The sequence below is a fragment of the Ailuropoda melanoleuca genome, chromosome 3, assembly GCF_002007445.2.
Source record: "Ailuropoda melanoleuca isolate Jingjing chromosome 3, ASM200744v2, whole genome shotgun sequence".
In the NCBI taxonomy this organism is placed as follows: Eukaryota; Metazoa; Chordata; class Mammalia; order Carnivora; family Ursidae; genus Ailuropoda; species Ailuropoda melanoleuca.
In genome coordinates, this window is record NC_048220.1 from 34,548,134 (window position 1) to 34,570,605 (window position 22,472).

At 44.5% G+C, this 22,472-nt stretch overlaps 1 protein-coding gene across 1 annotated transcript in view; it reads right to left on the reverse strand.

The window, feature by feature from the left end:
* The window catches only part of DPYSL3 (dihydropyrimidinase like 3), a 61,017-nt gene that overhangs the window by 33,422 nt on the left and 5,123 nt on the right, over window positions 1-22,472 (reverse strand). The gene's annotated exons all lie outside the window — the stretch shown is intronic.

Here is a 22,472-nt window from a genome sequence, read left to right on the forward strand (position 1 = left end):
CAGTAAATATTGAAAGTGGTGTATAATATATGCCTGAGTGCCCAGCATCCTATTGGCGCTTAGCAGTGATTCTCAAAAACAGAACTTGGGATCATACAATGAAACAGTATTTGAAAGTCTTTATAATGACATGAGGATCACGTTATGGTTTTTTTTTGTTTTGTTTTTTTAAATTTTTTATTGCATTATGTTAGTCACCATACAGTACATCACCAGTTTTTGATGTAGTGTTCCATGATTTATTGTTTGCGTATAACACCCAGTGCACCATGCAATACGTGCCCTCCTTAATACCCATCACTGGCCTATCCCAATCCCCCACCTCCCTTCCACTCTGAAGCCCTCAGTACGTTATGTTTAAAATTTAGGATACTTATACAGGTACGAACACGTGCACACAAGGTTGTGGAATGTGTAGGAAAAGCAGTGAATAGAAAAAAGACAAAATACCTATAGTATTCTATAGTATTTAACCAGGTTGGAGAAATAGTGCAGGATTTGTATTTGCTTCATTAAACTCTCACATTTTCTGAAATGTTTTTTGTCTTTATTATGAAAAAAAATTGCCTTTCTTATAACTAAAGTCTTTTTTAAAATTATAGCTTCGATAAAGTTTGGATAAGTGATCCAACTAGAAATAATGCCCATACACTCTAAGGTTATTAAGAAAATATAGGGGCACCTGGGTGGCTCAGTCGGTTAAGCATCTGCCTTCAGGTCCGTTCATGATCCTGGGATCCTGGGATCAGGCCCAGTGTCGGGCTCCTGGCTAATGTGCAGCCCGCTTCTCTATCTCCCTCTGTCCTCCCCTCCACTAGTGCTCTCTCTCTCTCGTGCTGTCTCTCTCTCTCTCAAATAAATAAAATCTTAAAAAAATATATATAAATATATAGTTCATATATTTCAGGAGGAACCAATCAGAGTCAGTTTTCAGTATCACAGATTTCATTAAAAGAACGACTGGAGTTTGGACTGTAGCATGAAGGGTAAATGCCGCTTTGCTGGACTCCTGAGGAAGAAGAGAAATCTCAGCAGCGTGGCTGAGTGGAACAGCTTGAAAAGAGAATGGTATGTTGCATTTTGTTAAGAATTCAAATTATAGACTTCAACTCCACCCGCCCGCCCATCCATCCATCCATCCATCCACCCATCCATCCATCCATTGTTCATCTATCCACTCATCCAGCAAGTAATTATTCGATATGTATGACTAAATACATAGAGAGGATCCAGTTGTTAATGAGTCATACCATGCCCCTGCTTTCATGAAACCAAAAGGGGATATGCGGCAATAAAGAAAAAAGAAACTCAACAAAACAAATAAAACAACGTAAAATTGTATCAAGCGTAACAATGTATAGGGGAGTGGGCTTGTTTAACCAGAGGTGGAAACAGGCCTTGCGGGGAAGATCAAGTAGATGGGGCAGGGATGGAGAGCTGCAGGCAGAGGGAGAAGCATGAGCAGAAGCCCTGTGGTAGAAATAAGTTTTGTTTCTTTGAAAACCTGAAAAAGATCAGGTTCGAAATGGAGAGCTTAGGGATCAAGGAGGAAAGCGGCAGAGAGGAAGGTGGCGAGGAGGGCAACTGGCTTTCAAAAAGGACATCAGTTTAACAGGGGAGGAAGACCACAAACAGGCTGACATCTGGCTTCGGAAATAAAAGGGTGTGAACAAGGCCAGAAACAGAGAATTGAGGTGAGGCATCCACATGGGATACAGCAAAGTGCCACTGAGTTCCTCCCACTTCCCAGGGATTAGGTGGGACCAGGAGATTTCATCACACCATACTGTCAGGGGAGAGGCTCTGAACGAGATACAGATCAAAGAGGCACCCAGGAAAACACCCACAGACGCCAGGAGAAAGATGTGCAGGTGACATCAAATGTGAATTCCCGCCACACCTGATCCCCAAGCCCCTCCCGACCTGCCCTTAGTCCAAAGGTCCGCCCTCATTTCCACCATGTATGGCCTCGTGTTTCACACCACGGCAAAGTAAAAAACGTGTAGTCATTGTCACGTTGCAGCTCTGTGGCCACTAAGCCTTTGCAACAAAGTTCCCTCTGCCTTCTCCCAGGTTCGACTGGCTTCTGACGACCACCCTCTCCTTTGCCAAGCCTCCAGTCGAAGGGTTTCTCCTGTAGAATGCATTACCTGACTTGCCAGCAAATTCCACCTGCTCTCCTCGCCATTTAGTTCAAACAGCTCTATTGTTCTACAACAGCCGCTTTCCCGTTCCTGTCTCCTGCCTAGAGCAAAAACTCCTTTGGTCTTGGGACTCTGTGTCTTTTGATCCTGTTACCTTCATTCCTGGAGCCCACCCTAGACAGCTGTCAAGTACTGGTAAAACAAATGGGTGAAGGGTGGGACACAGGAGGCTGTATCATGTCATTATGATGGAAAGACCAGCCGAGTCACAAAATTGTGATGTGGCCAGATAATTGGACTACTGTTTTAACAGTAGCTGCAAAATTATATGAGGCAGTCCCGGGGCTGTGCTTCCCAAACTAGGGTGCACATTAGAAGAATATGGATTCCCACCAAATCTGTATTTTATAAACTCCACAAATGGCTCTCATGCAGCCATCAGCCAGCCCAGAGCCAAGTCAGAGACCAGCACCAGAAACCAGGCTTCGGTGTGTCCTGGGCACAGTTCCGTGTGTCTACGAAGGCAGCAGAAGCATCTCCAAGAGAAGCTCCATAATAGTCTTGGTAACTATACGGTGTCCCTCTAATAGCTCAATGCTCTTCTTACGTTCTTTATCTTCCTAGCAAAGAACTGAAGTAAACTGCTTTTTGGAAAGGGGCCAGCTACCACCTGTAGTGAGCCCAGGTATGAAATACGACCACTCTCCTGCCTGCGGAACATCCCGCCTAGGGAACGACTGGCATGATCATTACTTCCCTCAACAAGCATCAGATGTCAGCAGAGGGGCAAAAGCTATCTCAGGCCCATGGTACATACTAAGAGGTGGGCCAAGTGGAATTAACATCACTGAGATGGCATCATTGGAAACTCTTCACATGCTAATTAAATACACCTTCTCTGGCTCAATAGTCAGGAATCTGAATAGATAAAGATGAATTACAGGCCTGGCATAAGTTTCAGAGATAGGAGTAACAAGACTCTTGTTCTATGGACTACTACAGTATTAATATTATTTCTTTTCATCACGCAGACCAGAGATACCCAAACCTCAATTCACAGAGCCCCAACACATACTGTCTCTGGAGGTCCCCGGCTTGTCCTCTATCTTTTATTAAAGGGACTCATAAAACTACTTCATTAATTTTAACTCTTTCCATGCACGTGGGATCCACTACAAAGGGGCGCCTAGGCAAACTGTCCTCAGACACAGGAAAGTCTGAAAGGCAGGCCTTGGGTTTGGCCTTGAAGAACAGCAGAACTACTGACCACCCCCAGGTTACATAAAACCAAACCTTACTGGTTACAAAATATGCTTGCCTGTGAGTTTACAGACCAGGCCTATAGACGAACACACGCTAGGGTTGAAAACCCACAAGACAAACAGATCTGCCATCTATGATTAAAAGTCATCCTCCAAGATGTTAGAAAGGCCTGGTGAATGGGGCCCTGCAGGGCTCTTCAATTTCCTTTCCCAGCCGCTGACCGTGTCCAGGAGCTGATACCCGAAGATGTGAAATGGTCTAGTCTGGACATCAAGCAAGGCTTCTCATGTGATGATATATAGATATATAGATGTGATGGTATTTCTAGAGCACACTGGGATCATGTAGAACCCCAAAAAAGCTATTCAGAGCCTAAAATAACCAAGGACCCCCACTGCCTTGGGGCCTGCCCTGCTGCCAAGGCTGAGTGTGGTGAGGTCCTGCAGGCCAGTGGGGTGCCGGGCATAGCAGCAGGCCAGGTTGGGTCTGGCTGGCTTCTCCCACGGCTGGGAGAATCAGGGGGACCCCTTAACGAGGTGTGTGATCTTGAGTTAGGACTTAACCCTCAGAACTTCAGTTTTTATTAGCTCAGAGTGGATAATAATACCTAGCTCACTTCACAGTGTGGCTGCCAGGAATAAACGAGGGAGGAAAGTGTGTGTGTGTGTGTGTGTGTGTGGGTGGGTGTGGGTGTGGGTGCACGCGCGCGGGTGCGCGCACACACGCATATCAAATAACTAACACACAGTAAACAATCTTAAATATTCGTTATATTGATTCCATTCAAATTATTTACAGCACTTCAAAATGTTTTTAAAAGCCTTAAATTAAGTATATTGGAGAGAGACTGTCCCCATTTTCCAAGTGAGGAGATACGCACAGGGCAAGCATCTTTCTCGTAAGTGACAGAGCTGATTAGTTTCAATTGGAATCGAATCCAGGACTCCTACCTCTGGGCACTGGACAGATTTCCACCTGAGGCCACTGAAGCACTGATCCTTAAACCTCACGACAAGGGACTCTTTCTGACAGGGCTCTCTTTACCGTTTGCTGCTGAATCTGACTGTTCCAGGGCTCAAACTGATGACCAGTTCTCTGCGGCAGGTAACTTAAGGAATCCAGTAACCCTGAAGATGCGACTTATAAAAGCAGTGCATCAACCTGCCCCTTATGGCCTGAGCGTGTTCATGCAGCTTATAAAGGGACCTAATTTACAATCCAGGGTAGAACCAGCCCTTCAAGCCTCACTAATATATGGTAATGATTAGAAAAATCAATCATAAAAAAAATGTGGAGTTTATCAGAAAAAGGGAGAGAAGAGAGACAAAAAGAAAGGAAAAGAGTAGAGAGAGAGAGAGCAAGGGAAAGAGGAAGGAAGGGGGAGAGGGAGGAAAAAACAAACTCTGTAAGGAGGGATGTGGTTAAGAATGGCTGGATTCGGGGTGTCTGGATGGCTCAGTTGGTTAAGCATCCGACTCTTGATCTCAGGGTCATGAGTTTGAGCCCTGCATTGATTGGGCTTTACACTGGGTGTGGAGCCAAAAGAGAGAGAAAGAGAGAGAGAAAGGAAGGAAGAAAGGAAGAAAGAAGGAAAGAAAGGCTAGATTCAAACTAGAAGAGAGAATAAAAGAACAGAATCTTGAACTCAAGCCTACTGGAGATGTGGGTTCCCATTTTAGTTTTCCTCGTCTAGTCTTCAACTTAAAAGAACTTAAATCACCACTTCTGTCTATCTGAGGTAATGAGAATATGCCTCCCAGAGAAACCAGAGCCCTCTGTGGACTTCTTCCCAGTGAATAAAGTCAGCCTGAGAACAGTACTTAAGACACATCTGTTCTATACTCTGCCGACATTCCAGCAGCTCAGAATAAAAACTATAATCCTAGGAACAGAAAAGGAGGATATAAAATGAAGAATGTCTTCCAAAATCAAATGTTTTGTTACCTACGTTCAAATCACAAAGCACAGACTCTGACCTTCGGTGGGGACTCAAGATCCTTTTAAAGTCCAGATGAAGGTGCAGCTGGTTATTTAAAATAAATTCCCATCTGGGTAATTAGATTTAACCCCCTAAAAACATTCCCACTCTGAAGAATACATTAGGATGGAAAGACCACATGGATGATCTTGGGGGTCTTCTTCCCACAAAGTAGCATCATTTAAAGAAGAGAGAGAAAGGGCTTTCTAAGATAGTCCGGCTGACCCGACACAGTATTTGGGAAAAGGTACTGAGTAGGCTCCACGGGACCAGGGTTCCCATCCCGGCTCTGCTGTTAAGCGCGAAGCTTCCAGTGAGACACACAGACTTGAGCTTATGCTCTCGCACCAACGCTACCCGTGCCTACATAAGTGACTTCGCTTCTCCGGGCTTCAGTTACCTCCAAGGGGACAATGCTACCCTTCTCTGAGGGTGCTGGTGAGGATTATGCAGATACCATGTGTAAAGGGCTGAGCTCTGTTTGGCTCTGTGTAAATGCTGACGACATGCGAGCTACCATCTTTATCAGAGCTGGCCGCTGTAAAGCTGCCCGCTCACAAATACTCAGGAAGAACTAAACTAGCACTTTATTAATCAAAATAGAACAGACCTTGCCATAAAGGGACTGGCGGAGACGCCAGGCCCCACTCAACCCTCGGCAACTGTTCTCAGCTCCTGCCACGAGCAGCCAAGCTCAGCCAAGACTTCTCCTTTTAAACCCACCCCCCAGAGGGCAAGATCCCATGGCGCCTCCAGGTCATTCTTCCTCTGGAAGAGGAGATAACAATTCACTTGCTCTCTCCCAGCAGGAATGGAGAGTGGGAGGCAAGGTCTTAAGCCTGGCCCCAAACCCACTCTCCCTATGCCATGTATGGATCTGTTTCTAGGACCCTCAGTGACAAACAGGCTGTTGAGACAGACAGAAAGACAAAGATCTGGGAGAAGAGAGACCTCTTGAAGAGCAGTGCAGTTTCTCAGCTCTGAGTCTGCACTGAAACTGAGCAGTTAGTTTCATAACCTTGGCTATTCCATACCTCTGAAATGCTATGGACGAGTCTCAAAAACATTGTTTCTCGCATCATCCAAACATACTGAAGACCAGGTGTGCTAGAGGAAGGTTAACCTGGGGCACACCCTTCAACACAGAGCCCACTAAGCAGAATTGGTAACAATGGGAAGCACCATTTTCCGCTTTCTTTCTTATGTGTAGTTTGGCCCTGGAGGGGCAGAACCCAAAGCAGAAAAGGAGGAAAGAGGCGCTGACACAGAGGAAACGGTAGCCGCGGGCGGTATTAACAGGAGCAGGGTGGACACTCAGTCTTCTGAACTAGAACATCAAAGGCAGCTGTGTGCATTCTTCCCTCCCCAGAACCATGTTAACCATTTTAGAGATGTGATTATCAGGGGGCCAGACAAGGTATGCAGCCTGCCCTGGGTCAGAATGGAGTGGGGGATGAACTGTGGATGGCATCTTAATCCCAGCCCCCTGATAACGGTCTCTCAATCTTCAGCAGGGTTCCAGACATGCATCCGCACAAGTGGATACGCAGGGTAGGAACGAGAGGACGGGGAGGGGAGGTGCACAGGAGCCACGAAGCCATTCCAGTCGCAAGCAGGAAGGTCGGCTGGGCCGATGAAGCCCAAACCTCAGACACTTGTGCACCATTTTCATGGCAGTTGATATAACCTGTAGAAACTGTACTGTCATTTGCACGGTATTATCCTTACATAAATGTATTTTCCACTGTCTTACTCCTATAAATTCTAAGCCACTATCACTTACCAAAAATAGACAGCCAACCTAGGAATGAATACTATAAAAACTCACTGCATTTTGGGGACATTCCGCTGCCTTCAAAAAAGGTTCCAAAGGAGGAGCTCAGATCTGCTACCTTGGTTAAAAAATGAAGTTACCAAGTGTCAGGGAGGTGTCCGATTCAGACCAGCACTACGCTGAGCCTTCTTCCTTGAGCTATTCAGCAGGTTAGAAAAAGAATTAGAATCTGGACACAACTGTGGGATTCAGTGTTACAGAATGCCCTCTTACAGAACAACCTAAAATGATTCCATGTAGGAATGCCACCCCTGCTCTTCATCAGGGACCACCGTGGGCCGACGTGGGCCAATGTGGGTCCACACCGGCTTGTCAGAAGCAAGAGCAGGGTCCAAAGCAGAGCCACAGGGAGATTACTGGGGTTCATGAAGAAACAAGCTCACATTTAGCTGGACTCTGGGAGGGAAAGACAGAGAGGTTGCTGTCCGGGATGGAAACCAGGCCTGATAGCAGTTTGCAGAACCTTGCAAGAGTTTAGGGAGAGACCAAGGGAGTGTGGGAGCCAGACCTGCTTTTGCAGGTCTGGGGTGGTACTGGGCAGGTGACTTGATCTATCTCTGGGCCTCAGTTTCCTTAGCTGGGCAGAGTTCGATTAATCCTCGGCTTCCTTGGCTTTCGTTCTCTAAAAAGGCCTGCTTCTGTATCTATAAAGTATAGATCATAAAGTGAGGATTAACTGTCAGGCAGGGACTGTAAGTAAGTGGTGGACATCTCGCTACTGCTGCTGCTATAATACACACAGACAATTAGAGCCAAATCCAAATCACAGGGCACTACTGTGATACAGAAAATGTGCTGCTCAGGACCAGAATGTGAAGCAGACTACAGACTAAACAACAGTCAGTGCTTTAAAGAACTAATTCACGGCCATCTTTGGTGTGACTTTGGGTGACGGTTTTGTATCTGGTTTATGACCTTTTTATTTTTGTTCGTTTGCTCCTTTTTAGGCCTCAAGTCTACGAAGTAACGGGTGAAAGTGCTCTGCACACAGGCAGACTAGAAAACTAGGTCCAGCTTTGTTCAAATACGATCCCATGTCCCTTTAGCTCAACAGCCTGTGCGAAAGCCAAATGCCTACTTCATCAGGAAGGAGTGCATGAAATTTCAACCCAGGCCTTGATTCTAGGGATAAATGGGCTTAATAATTCGTTCATCTGTGATTACTGCCCATCAGCTGTAGGTTTGGAGCGTGTAGGAAAAGTAAGCTATGAACACAAACAGCAATAGGAAGTCAAGAGAAAGGATCAAACTATCGACATAAAATGATCAGTGGTTGCCAGTGGTTTGGGGAGGTAGGGAACGAGGGGGGTGGTGAGTAGGTGAACAGATGGTGCCCCTCAGGGTTTGGGGGGCAGTGAAACTACGCCATAAGATACTATAATTGTGGACACAGCACATTATGTGTTTGTCAAAACCACAGAACTGCACAAGAGTGAAACTTCATGTAAAACTATCACTTCTGTTAACATATCAATACTGGTTCATCAGTTGTAAAAAATGTACCACACTAATGCCATATGCTGATAATGGGACACTTTGGGGTGGTGGGGGATGGAGGGAGTTTATGAGAGTGCTCTGTGCTTTCTACTCAATTTTCCTGTAAACCTCAAAGTACTCTAAAAAGCAAAGTCTGTCAATGAAAAGAGAGAGAAAGAGAAAGGGAGAAAAATCCTCTGTCCAGTAGAAATCAAAGGAGGGTCCACTGAGGCCTTATCAAGGTAGGTCTTGGGAAAATGGCTGATCTGGACACCTGGGTACGGCCGAAGAGAGAATTCTGATCAGAGTAGGGGAACAATAATTTATTTTTTTTAAGATTTATTTATTTTATTTCAGAGACAGAGAACTGGTGGGGGGAGGGGGAGAATGGGGCAGAAGGAGAGGGAGAGAGAATCTCAAGCAGACTCCCTGCTAAGCACAGAGCCCAACAGGGGGCTCGATCTCATGACCCTAAAATCATAACCTGAGCCAAAATCAAGAGTTGGACGCTCGGGGCGCCTGGGTGGCACAGCGGTTAAGCGTCTGCCTTCGGCTCAGGGCGTGATCCCGGCGTTATGGGATCGAGCCCCACATCAGGCTCCTCTGCTATGAGCCTGCTTCTTCCTCTCCCACTCCCCCTGCTTGTGTTCCCTCTCTCGCTGGCTGTCTCTATCTCTGTCAAATAAATAAATAAAATCTTAAAAAAAAAAAAAAAGAGTTGGACGCTCAACTGACTGAGCCACCCAGGAACCCCAAGGAACAATAATTTATAACTAGCATTTACTGAAACCTTCTTATGTGCTAGAAAGTCTTCAAAGAGATCAATGAATTGTCAGTGAAATGTTGCTGTTCTCCTCACTGAATTGATGAAGACAGGAAAGCTTGGAGAGATTGGCTCATGGTCCAACAGCACATAACCAGTCAGTAGGAGAACTAACTGCATCAACTCAAGAAATGCATTTCAGGGGGCAACTGTGATGTTGGGCAGAGTCCCTGATGCCTAGGATCTGGAATGGGGGACGCTCAAGAGATGGCCGGCTGAAGAATTTGACCTTCATTCTGTGAATGCTGGGGAGCTCTAGAAGGATTTTGAGAAAATGAATGAAATACAGTCTCCAAGTAGAAGAGAAAATTAAGCTGACAGAATAACCATGCTGGAGATAAAGGAAGGAACTAGTTAGAAAGCCATAGCTAGTGGCTAGAGAAAAGAAAAAAGAAAAGAAACAGCTTGTACCATTCAGGGTACCAGGAAAGTGAGTTAATAACTGGGTTATTAAAGAGAGTGTAACAAAGGGATTCTTTGACAAAGTGTGGGCAGGCTTTGTGCCCACCCACAGCAGGGAACCACCCCAACACCAGGCCTGAAGCAGACAGGGGAGAGAGAAGTCACCAAGCTGAAGAGGGCACTGTGAGCACAGCTCTGCCTGACCTCGGAGGTGTGACCTGCAGGAGAACCATGCAGCCCCTCCTCAGTGACCCCGCAGGAAGGAATCAGGAGGGCGAGATACTCTGACCTCAGCTGTGCACCTTCCTTCCAATCTTCTAGTTGCACTGAAGGAACTGAATCCAAGTAGGAGCCCAAGGGCAAAGGGCCTACAGATGCAGGCGAGAGAGAGCCCCACGGCATGCAGCAGAGCAGAAAAAGTGGAGAGGTAACTGGAGAGGCAAGCTGAAAGTATCCTGCCCAGTCCCTGAATATCCAACCGTGAGACATGATGTCATACACCTCAATACAGCCATACAATGGTTAGTCATACACCTATTTTTTTCAACAAGTTAAATCTGTATCTTGACTATCAAATAAGCCACAGATCAATGTGCAAAATATGATTCTACTGTTGCAAAAGCAAATGTGTGTGTATACATATATATATATATATATATATATATATATTATAGGTAAATGTGTTTGTTATGTTTTTGTGTGAGCAGGAGAAAGGTCTGGATGGATGTAAACCAAATTATTAACATTGGATATGGTAGGGGGAAAGGATGAAGATGGAAGGGGTATGGAAAACTTACTTTTTCCTTTCTGTTTCTGCACTATTTACTTATATTATGTCACTAGTTGCACAAAGCATATGCCATTTATAACTTTTACAAGGGGCTTAATAAAGAAAATTACAAAGAGGAAAAAGACTAAGGTGATGGCTATGGCCCAGGTGAGAGCAAGAATACGGATTAGAAAATGCGAGGCATGATGCGGAGGAAAGCCAGAATCAACTCAGCGGCTGCAGGGGAAGGAAAAATGATGTGTCTAAGTTGACTGAAGTTTCAAGGCAAAGTGGCCAGGAAGGACTCATGAATACAAATGGAGAAAGGAAAAGAGAAGAACAAAGTTGAGGTGCAAGAGTATCAATAATAATTTTGAGGTGCTGGTCAACCACACAGCCATGAAGCCAACAGCTAGACATGGGAGCCTGTGATTTAGGAGGATGGGCAGGTGTTAATGGATGGACTTGAGTTAATGCCATTGCGAACCTGGCCATGCCAAGTGAAAGGCAAGAAAGGAGAGTAGACTCTTGGAATGGGGGTCAGGAGCCCCAGATCCTGGTCTTAGCTCTGTGACCCTGAGCAAGGCACTTGGCCTTTCTGGGCTACTGTCCAATGAGCGGTACTCACTTCCTCTTTTAGAAGTAGACTCCTCTTTGATCATTTCAGACTGGCAGCTGGCTTTGACAGAGCCTTTAGAATGACAGGGAAGCCTAGTGAATTCCCACCCGATTGCCTGTCAGAAACAAGAAACTCTTTCACTGAATCTGAAAGCTGGCCAATTGCAATTCCCAGGGGAGGAATGCGGACTTGGGCCTTGGAATGTGTGAGCGGCACCTTCAAATGACAGGCAACTGCTCCCCAGCTATTTGCAGAGGCCACAGGGATGCTTCTCCAAGTCTGACCTTATACTTTTAAAATTGGCGGGGCTGCCTGGGGATTGTGGTTATAAGCACATAACCACTGGCTTATGCAACTTCCCAAAACTGGTCCGGTGGCGGATGTGTTAAGAGAGCTACAGCTGGGATGTTCCAGCTCACACTACGTTGCTGTGGAAAGGGCCCTTGAAGAGAGATCATGGGAGGAAGGGGCTGTTTCCAAGACCAGAGATGTCCCCCAGTTTGTTCGGCCTTGGAGCCCAGACGTCAGAGATTGGGTCCATACAGGAGCGCAGAGAGGAGCCGCATCATTCACTCTGTAGCTAAGGAACGCAAGCGGTGAATCCGTGCCAGACAGAATGGAGGAAAGAGGAAAGGGCTTTGTAGCACAATCCTCACTGTGAAATGGCGAAAATGATATCCACCCCAAAGGACTAAAGTGAGGAGTAAGCCCAAATTGCGGTGCATAGTAGATGATCAATAAATGCAGGTTTCTTTACAGGTTGGGACACAAATCTCAGGTCAGTGCTTCTCACCTGGATGCTTACCTGCTCTCTCCTCTATCCCTGAAAAGTAGCTTGACATTTCATTTCTTTTTAGTGTGTGTGTGTGTGTGTGTGTGTGTGTGTGTTTGTGTATACAAACTACCTTCTTGCAAGAACCCAAACGCTTTCCAAGGAATATGGGGAGCTGAGAGGATGGACCAGCTCACTCTTTTTTCTGGCCCTTTCTTGACACAATTAGCAGACAGTGGTAATGACCAATTCTCTTGCTCATTCTGTTATCTGTCTAGAAACCTGCAAACCCGTAGCTCTGTTTTCATTTGATAGACAGGTGGTTATAAAAGCAGTGGCTATTTTTTGACTCTTGGGCCCCAAACTTCTCCAAGTAATATGGACAGAGAAAAGTGCAGATGCTCAGAGAACAAGGACTTCAAGAGGTCAGGCGGACTTTGAATGAAGTGAACCCTTGAAATAAATACAATTGAGCCTCCGTTTAAAAATTATCAGAACTCAAAAATGAGATTGGCAGGCAGTTAATCCTACAACAAAGGGTTTCTTCACACAACAGGCACCCCCTAAGATGTATTTCAGACTGCCTTCCATTTGCAAGCATCACACCGAAATCACAGGACTGTATGCCCCAGGCCTGAAGGCCTGCAGGCTTCCTCCCTACCTGCAAAGCCTTGACGTCGCTTCCCCGCCTCATAAGCACTATTTCACATTCTATGATTCTAACACTAGCAGAATAATCTTTTGATACAGTTCCCAATTTTTTTTTATGACAGTCTCTGCTCAGAAATGTTTCAAACAGTGCTCTGAGGACTGATGTTTAGAGTTGCAAATGTTGGATGCATACCCAAGCAAGACGTGCACTGTGACATGCATTCAATTGTGTCTAAAACACAGCAAGCAAGTTATAACCATTGCAGGTCTCTTCCCTTCAGCTCAGAGGGAGCAGGTGTCTGTCCACGTGTTACCACTTTTGCCACTGTTCTCAAATCTTTTCACCTTCATCCGCTGCTCCGTTCATTCGAGGTGAGACTGAGCCAGGCCTGGGTGCGAGAGTGCAGAAGGACACAGAAGTGGTCCCTGTCACCATGGAGCAGACAGATCAGTAGCCTTTTGATAACCCTGCTTCCTTGACACCTGTTCTCCCCAAACCACTGACCCCAAGGAAAGCACATTAGCCTCAAGTAAAGGAGCAGGGAGCCTTTTCACTCCCTGATTTATTTATCCCTTCATTCTGTCATTTAATGTTTATAAACGCCTCCTGTTCACAGAGTAGGGATACAGCATGAACAAAATACATTCCTTGACATTGTACTGTCGTGGTTGGAAAAGCAAAGAACAAGTAAGCTAACTAAATGAGTAGTGTACTTGCAACAGTGATAAGGGGAATTCAGACCGAGGGCAAGGGGATAGCAGAGGCTTGGAAGCGTCCGGGACTGTGTCTGAGGGGGTTTTCAAAGAAGATATGTCTAAGAAGCTGTCTGCTGAACGGAACTCTGAACAATCTGAGGGAGCAATCCAAGTCAAGAACAGCTCTTAGGAAAGACCACTGCCCACTCCCGGGGAGCAGCAAGCACAGCAGCCCTGAGCTGCAGACGAAGATGTCCCAGGAAGCACGGGAGCAGAGGCCAGCTGCCGCCAGTCACCCAGGAAGGAGCAGCAGCCGGGCTGGGCGTCCAGAAAGGAGGACAGTCAAGGCCAGGCCACGTGGAATCTGGAGAGAGTCACAGTCTGTTTTATTCCAAGTGCAACAGATGTTTGAGCTGGGGGAGCGACTTGATCCGATTTACATTTTTAAAGGATCACCCTGGTGATGCCCAGAGAATGACCTAAGTGTAGGCAAAGTGGGAGCACGGAGTTCAGTTGGGGGTTACGGTAAGACCAGGGAGGCTTGAGCTAGGGCGGTGGCAAGTGATGAGAAATAGTAACCAGGGGTTGGATGGAGATTCAATTCTAAAGGCAGACCCAACAAAGTTGCATGGCTCATCTACAGGTGAGCTGAGCCTTACCCCCAGTGTCTGCTGAAAACAAACTCTATTCACCTCTTAACTTAATTGTGCCTTCTTACTAACAAAGTCCGAGAACTTGTATTTCCCGTATGATAAGCTTTGGGTTTACCAGCAGCTCAAATTAATTTCATTTTTTCTTCTCTTTTTTTAGGTGACTGCATATTTATCAGGCCTTCCTGTTGAAAATACTTCTAAAATATGTCGTTTTAAAACTCTGGCATAGATAATTTCCACATCCATTCATGTTACAGATGTATGGGTCTGGATTCCTGCTTGAACCGATACGATCCAGCGTACGTAAGTGATTCCCCTGCGATGGGTCGGAGTTCTTCGGGGCCTGGGGTCCATCATTCCAAACCTTAATTCTTCACTATGGATAGCTGTCCATTTCAACAGGTGAAGGGAAGACTTTGTAGTGAAATTCAAACAGCTTATCCTTTAAAATGTCCCTGATCTCTGTATTTTTCCTAAAATCAGGGGCCAAATATGTCCTATCCAATCCATTAAGTGGATTCCGAGGCATTGAGACTCTGGGGTACATTTTTTTTCTTCCTAACTTTAAACAACTAAATGACCCTGGTGACTCTACAGCTTGGATTAACTTCCTGCCCGGGAAGTAGCTCCGTGTACTAAGTGAGGGCTTCAAGTCAGACAAGGAGGTGAACTGGGAGCTTCCTCCACCAGTTAGTTATTAACTATGTGACTTGAGATAAGCTACCCTCCTGAATCTGTTTCTTCATCTGTAAAGTGGAGCTATAAATAATTATAATCTAGACATAAGGATGAAACGAGATGTCATAGATAAAATTATGATGAAAAACCAGTCAGTATGGCTCTGACAAGGCATCATTTCTTACATTATTTATGTGGGTTTCCCTTTTCTGTTCATTGAGAACTTCTCAAGTTTGAAGATTTGAATCTTTAAAAGTCTTTGTCCTTAACATCCCCCTGTGTCATTCTGCCAGGGCTGCCATAACACGGTACCACAGACAGAGTGTCTTAAAAACAAATACTTATTTTCTCATAGTTCTGGAAACTGGAAGTTCAAGATCAAGGTGTCGGCAGGGTTGGTTTCCCCCGACGCCTCTCTCCTTGACTTGCTGATGGCCTTCTCCTCCCTGTGTCTTCAAATGGTCTTGTTCTGTGACTGTGTCCTAATCTCTTCTTCTAGAGCCAGTCATAATGGATTAGGGCCCACCCTCCTGACCTTAGTTACCTCAACCATGTCCGGAAAGGCCCTATGGCCAAATCCAGTCACATTCTGAGGTACCCTGGGTTAGGACCTCACCACACAAACTTTGAGGAGACAAAATTCAGCCAGTAACAGATCCTCAAATTCCCCTGCCTCAGAAGAAAAGGGGGTGATAAAAGTACTGAACTAGAGTAAGGGAAACAATTTCTACACTTCTCTTTTTCCTTAATTATTTTGCTGTGTGACCTTTGGCAAATTATTTTCCGTCTTCCGCCCATATTTTCTTAATCATTAAAATGAGGGGGTTGGAATAATGGATCCTTTATTTCTCTTCCTGCCCTTAACCGAGCAAAGCTAAGTTTTTCCCATAATTTCTCACATCAAAAAGGGTCTGAGATAGAGCGCGCCACGAAGCAACTGAAATAAAAACAAAACAAAACATACCTTCTTTGTGGAATCAACCCAGGATGAAGTCTCTAGAAGCAGAGGATTAGATCCAATTGCTTTAAAACCTTCTAAGTTGTTTATGCCCTTTCTCTCTGTCAGGCCATAATTTAAACCAATTTAGTTGGATAAACCAGAAACCCCAAGCTGAATTTATCAATATCCCCAAACAAAGTAATCTCATCAAGATTTGGGGCACAAATTGGCTTTGAGGGAAAGAGTATATGATTTCAAATAAAGGTCTCCTTGAAAGAATTAAGGGGAAAAAAGTTTTAAAAACAAACATACATACACACAGAGAATGTAAAATTAAAACCAGCTTCCAAGCTCATAGGTTAAGCTATTAAGGAGAAGGGAGAAAGAGCTGGGCATGTTTCCTCTCCAGCTGTGTAACTTCAGGTCCCAGGACTCTGTGTACCTCTACAAATGTCAACAGCCTCGGAGAGTCAGACAGGCAAGCAAGGGCGGATGTGAGAAAACCAATGTGCTCACTCAAGAGCAGAAGACGAGAGAGGGAAGGCAGAGCCCTCCATGGAAAACAGCCCAACTACCAAAGCAATCAGAGCAATGAAAAGAATACAGGACGAATATGAAAGACAGTGGGTTTCAAATCTCTAGTCTGGCAGTCTTGAGCTGAGCAACTCAGGGCAAGTTACTCAACCTCTCATCCTGGAATAGCTTTTAATTTAACTTCACTAAAAAACAGCAACTGAAAACAAATGCATCATTTCATGTTTGTTAATACCATGATCGTAGAAACAAACCAAAAAATTCAATCAAAGTGGGATTAATTTAATCAGATCCCCAAGCACTGGGGTAATATGTGGGTTTTTAAAATTATGTTATGGAAGAATATCTGAAACATGGAAAGATGTCATAATATATTGTGGAATGGAAAGCAGGACATAAAACAGCATGAACACTACAGGTACCATTTTTATAAATGGCATATATGGTCTTAAGAAAAAGCTCAAAATGGGTGTATACATAAAATTTACAATGGCTGTCTGATTAATTTCACTATAGCTTATTTGTATTGTCCTCATTGTGTTTATTTTGGTAAATTTTTCTGTAACCCTCACGCTGTTTTTCGTATTGGGGAAAAAAATTCCTACTTAATTTTAAAATCTCAGTGCCCTACAATAAACCAGACAGAAGAAGCCCTAATTCATTCAGACCCACTTGCGTCTCCGCCTCCATTTCTTCACCTGTAAGGGAAATCTAGACTAAAATACTCTCTCTAAGGGAATTCTGACTCTATCAATCTCACAGAGCTTGCATTTAATCAAAACCTTGGCAGAATCTTGCTTTGGATTTATTGAGAAGCTGGGGAATGTCCTGTGGGGTATGGAATGAGAAGGAGGCATTCAAATCCACATTAAGAAGAAACCCCCATTGGTATTTTTGTTAATTCAATGCAAAATAGACTTCTTTGCTAAAAGTGGTGCCCCCCCACCCCGGCAAGTTGCCCTGGGCTGTGCCATTGTGTGGTGCTGCCTCGGACATGCTGGGAAGTGAGTCTGCCTGTAATGGGAAGGCTGGAGAGCTTCTGGAACCAGGCAGTGCTCGTGCAGAGGAGGGCACCAAAGGGCTGTTCTCTGTACCTCCCACAACCTCAACTACACAAGGTTCACAGGAAACAGGTGCAGGGAAGGCCTTCACCCTGGACCTGAATTAAGTGAATTCCAATTTGAACGGGTGTCTCATGACCTTGGAGGTGGGAGAAGATAAAAGAAGGTAGAATTTAAGATAGCTCCACCTAGCAGTTGAGAATGTGCGCTGAGCCAGTTCGAATTTTGGTTCCACCACAGAAGGCTTGCATGATCTTAGGCAAATTTTCTGATCTAAGTTTTCTCCTCAATGAAATAGGAAGACTGAGTTGGAAATCCATTTACCTAACTGAAGAGTTCTGAGCATTACATGAGATAATGAATAAAAAGCACTTAACACAGGATACAATAAAAATTTGTTATTGTTAGTAATTAGTAGTAGTAGTAGTTGTTGTTGTCATAAAGTAATTTCCCATCTGTGTTCCAGATTAGATGCTCCAGGGACAAGCATTGCATTGCTAGGTCCAGAGCCAATGGTCAATACTTGTTCTACAATCAAAAAAGAGCCAAATGCTGTTATTATACTTGATTATGTTATATATGATGTTTTCTAATACATCAAGTATTTCACGTGCTTTCTGACCTGAGATGTTAGGTTCCATGAATAGACTTTACTTCTTCACTTTGCCTTCTCTTATTAATGCTCCTTTTAAAAGGATCTAGTGACAACTATTACCTAAAGATTACTGAGACCACAAACCACATGGTTTACAGCCAGTGATGAACTTGATAAAATGTGCTGGGAGTTTAATCATCTTCACCAATCAAAGCAAAAAATGAACTTCAGAATAAATGCTAATAACAGGAATAGCTCCAAATATAAGCCCAGAGAAAGCTGACAGATGCGGTGGAATGAGGGACTAAAAATCTCTGAGTAAACACACACACACAAGCATGAAAACACTCCATCAAAATGGCCAACCCTAATAGGGAAGCAAAAAAAGACCTTTGGGCTGCTCCTTCACCAAGCTTTCTAAAAGGCGGGGTTTTCTGTACAATGCAGATTGCCCTATCTAACTGCTAATAACTAATAACTCCAAAGGCTTGTGGTTTCTATGCAAAGGCAGAAAGGCCTCAATTCAGATCTATGTTGGATCCTGGTTCAAAAAGTCATGGGGACGATTCTCTCTATTTGAAAGGAGGCATAAAGGTCTCTTTCTTTTCAATCATTTCCTGGAAGAGAAACAATGGGTCGGTTTGCAAGCAAGGAGTAGCCAGGTAGGCTCTGAAACAGGCTGAGAATGGGGTCAGATGCAGAATTTGGAAGAAGGGAAGCAAGGGAGGTCTAAGAAGAGAGAAGGACAAACAAGGGCCGGGCTCCGTCGGCCCCGGTCAGGTCCCAGAGTACAGCTGACCCTGCTCGTTCTACGGGTGTGCTGTCCTGTTTCCCTTGGCTCAGTGAGCCTCTGCTGATTTCTTAGAGCCAAGCCTGGTCTCTTAAAAGTTAATATTCAAGAATGTTGCCAGTGAAAGGAAGGATGACGTACAAGCATAAATGTATGCACGTTCTGATCATCTTCTGGCTTGAAATCATTCCTGCAACGTAAGTGTTAAATGTACCCATTCGTTCAACAAATATTTACAGAGGGCTTAATATGTGCCAACCAAAGACTGAGTGCTGTAGACTCAGTGGTAACAAAACCAAAACCATCCCTACCTCATGGGGTGCCCATGGCATTATTTGGCTTTTGGGGGTGGGTTATTTCCATTGGATGGCAGCCACCTCACTTAAAATATTGGCAAGAGCAACTGAAAAGAGCTTGCTGGAGCATATATAGACTTAGAGCTGTTTTCTGTTGGTCCACCTAGTTGCTTGACCGGTGTAGATTTGGGGCAACTTGTCAGCTTCGTGCCCTTATTGATGGTAGCCTTATCCAAAAGAGAAACTATTATGTGCCAGCAAAGGAATCACGGTCTCATTTGAAGAACACTCATTTGAATTAATACTAAAGTTCTGCTAAGAAAAAGACATCATTATTCCATTTCTCTCCTGTACAGAATCTATTGACCACATCTATCCTCTGAATGAGAAAAAGGGGGGATTTTAAGTGTAAAAGGCAACCAAAGACCCTTAGACCCAGCACAGATCTGGGCTGGTCCCACCAATTTTAAGCCAACAAGGACTACTCTGACTTTCTTCTCACTGCATTGTCTTCCCTCACGGAAAGGGCTTATGACTCTTCTCTAAATTTGGAACACAGTGACGAGGGCTGACCATGATCTCAAGAAAAAAGAGAGGACAAAATAAAGGCTCATAGGGTCATGTGCACTGGCAGGGACCTTGGGGATCATTTAGCTCAATGCCCTCATTTGACTGATGCAGAATTCAGAGGGATAATAAGGGTTTGCCCAAAGTCACACGTAAATTAGAGGCAAGGGCAGGCCTGAACCACAACATGCTGATACTCCATCCAGGGCTGTCTCTCCCTGTGTCAAAAAAACCGGAGGGCTCCTTTGCTGTACTAGCCAGAAGAACTTTTCTCTTAAAAAAAATTAAATCTCACTTTATCCTGCATATTTCATTGTCCAGGGCTTCCCAGGAAAAAAGAGACTAATTAAGCCATGAGAAATGTGTCCTTGAATTCCAGATGTCCCAAATAGGCTCCTGGACCATTCTAAAGTGGAGCTCCCCCATCTGGCTCAGAGTGCTGGGCGTGTCCTATATTTCTCTGGCGGAATGGGGAGCTTGGCTCCTTCCAAGTCTGGGAAGCAGACAGGCACAGAGAGTGAAGGGGCCTTGGGCCCAGACTGTACGTATGCAAGGCAGGAAAATAGCATCTGCTTTTCCACCGTCCACTCATACATGCATCTGGGCAAAAGCCAGAAGCTAATTCAGACGGATGGCGAAGTAATGCATGAACCACTATTAGGACATACACTCGGTAGTTGTTCCAGGGGTGATGTGACAGGTTTGGCCAGATCATCCCCACTCCTTCCACCCTGATAACACTGACCCGCATTTGTGAGCTGACAGGTGCAGACAGCTGGAGGTGACGGGGATGGGGAAAACCACCTGTGGATAGGGAATGACTGCTTTCCTGTCTATGAAACGAACTCACCTCTGGACGGATCAATCCCAGGATCTTGCTTTTTCAACTGTATGACTTTAGTCAAGTTACTCAAACTCTGGGAGCCTCTATCCAGAGCACAAAAATGGTGGTTAATCCCTGCAGCTACAGGAGATGCTATGAGTCAAGTGAGGGAATCCACACAGCCACTCAAACGGTAGCTCAACAGCTCCATTAGGCTTAGTCCCATCTTTCTAACCACCAAGATCCCTACAATCTAATTAACAGAGGAAAGTTCCTCAAGAGAAGTTGTTGGGGTTTTTTTTTTTTAAGATTTTATTTATTTATTTGTTTATTTATTAGAAAGAGAGCAAGCACGTGCAAGTAGGGGTTGGAGCACAGGGAGAGGGACAAGCAGACTCCGTGCTGAGCGTAGAGCCAGAGGTGGGGCTCGATCCCAGGGACAAGCAGACTCCGTGCTGAGCGTAGAGCCAGAGGTGGGGCTCGATCCCAGGCCCCTGAGATCATGACCTGAGCTGGAAATCAAGGGTCAGAAGCTTAACTGATAGAGCCACCCAGGCAGCCCAAGAGAAGTTGTTTTTGTAAGTACACTCCACATAGAGACTAAGGCCAAACAAAGAGCCCAAACTGAAGGGCTCATCCTATTCGACCACACAGTATTTTTGGTCTATTTCATATACTGAAATACCCATAGACTGAGTCTGAGGAACGAGAAATTTCACAACAGAAGAGTGTGAAAATAGAAAATAGCTTATTTCTCTGGGTTGTCCAGGGTCTTTCTCATTTGTTTCTGAGTGGCCTATAGAAAATGAGAGAAAAGGTAAAATGGAGCACTCATTTGAGGAGGGAGTAACTGGGGAGCCCTTCAGGCTTCCTATCAACATTCATCACAGGAGGCGATGACATATTCAAATTTCCAGTCCCCTTATGATTAGGAGCACTGATTTAATCAAAGAGGGGCAGATTTATATCCTAGGGAGACGTTCCTACTGCTGTAAACATTTTGTAACTTTTCAAATGTAATAAGCAAAAGCAAATTATCCTATGAAACGTGTCAACAGGTAAAGAACAGCGGAACCATTAGGACATAAAGGGGTTTTTTTTGTTCTTTTTTAAATTCGGTGGTTTTTTTTTTTCCCAACTGAGGAGAAAGGGCAGAGGAAAAGCTACTGAACAGGGAGTCATAAAGAACGTGCCAGAAAGGGTGTTCATAACCTGTGTCACTTTAGTCTACAAACTAATTAGGATTGAAAAACAATATAGTGCAACTAAATAAGAAAAACATCCTTTATTCAGCTTAAGAGAAAGTCTCTATATCAAAGACCAGAGACAGTCTAATGGCCTCTATTAGATTGTCAGAAATGAATGAGAAGCCTAATTTTTAGGAACATTGTGACATAACTTAAGCAAGAAAAAATAACAAGAGCTTCTATAGAACACTGTATTAATTTTTGTTTTTAAAAACTTGCATTCAAAAAATAGTTTCCTAAGTAGCCACTTTCTATCCCAGACTTTTATCATGTCTTCCCCTTCATGAATTTCCACATTCCAGAGTAGTTGAGATTTTATAAATAAATCAGCATTTACTATTTTGAAGATATCGGGGCTCAGAGACCACGTTCAGGGTCACTCTCCTCATTGGGACCTTTCAACAGCCCAGGGAGATAAGCAGGAAGATTTTCATTTATAAGCTGACAGTTCTACCACATAGGCTGGAATTCTCTGAGAAAATCTATTCCTCTAGAATTCCCCCAAATGCCCAGCCAGCTCCATCATAGCTACTAATAGGCAGAGCTCTTTATACACCTGAGGCATTTTGCTGGTGTTTCAGAAAGAGGAATAACCCAGAGGCGCCTGGGTGGCTCAGTCAGTTGAGTTTTCCACTCTTGGTTTCGGCTCAGGTCATCATCTCAAGGTTGTGAGATCGAGCCGTGTTGGGCTCCATGCTCAGTTCAGAGTCTGCTCGGGATTCTCTCTCTTTCTCTACGCCCCTCAAACACATTTTAAAAATCGTTTTTTCTTTAAAGATTTTATTTATTGGAGAGAGAGAGAGACAGAGATAGTGAGAAAGAACAGGATCAGGGAGGAGAGGGAGAAAACAGACACCCTGC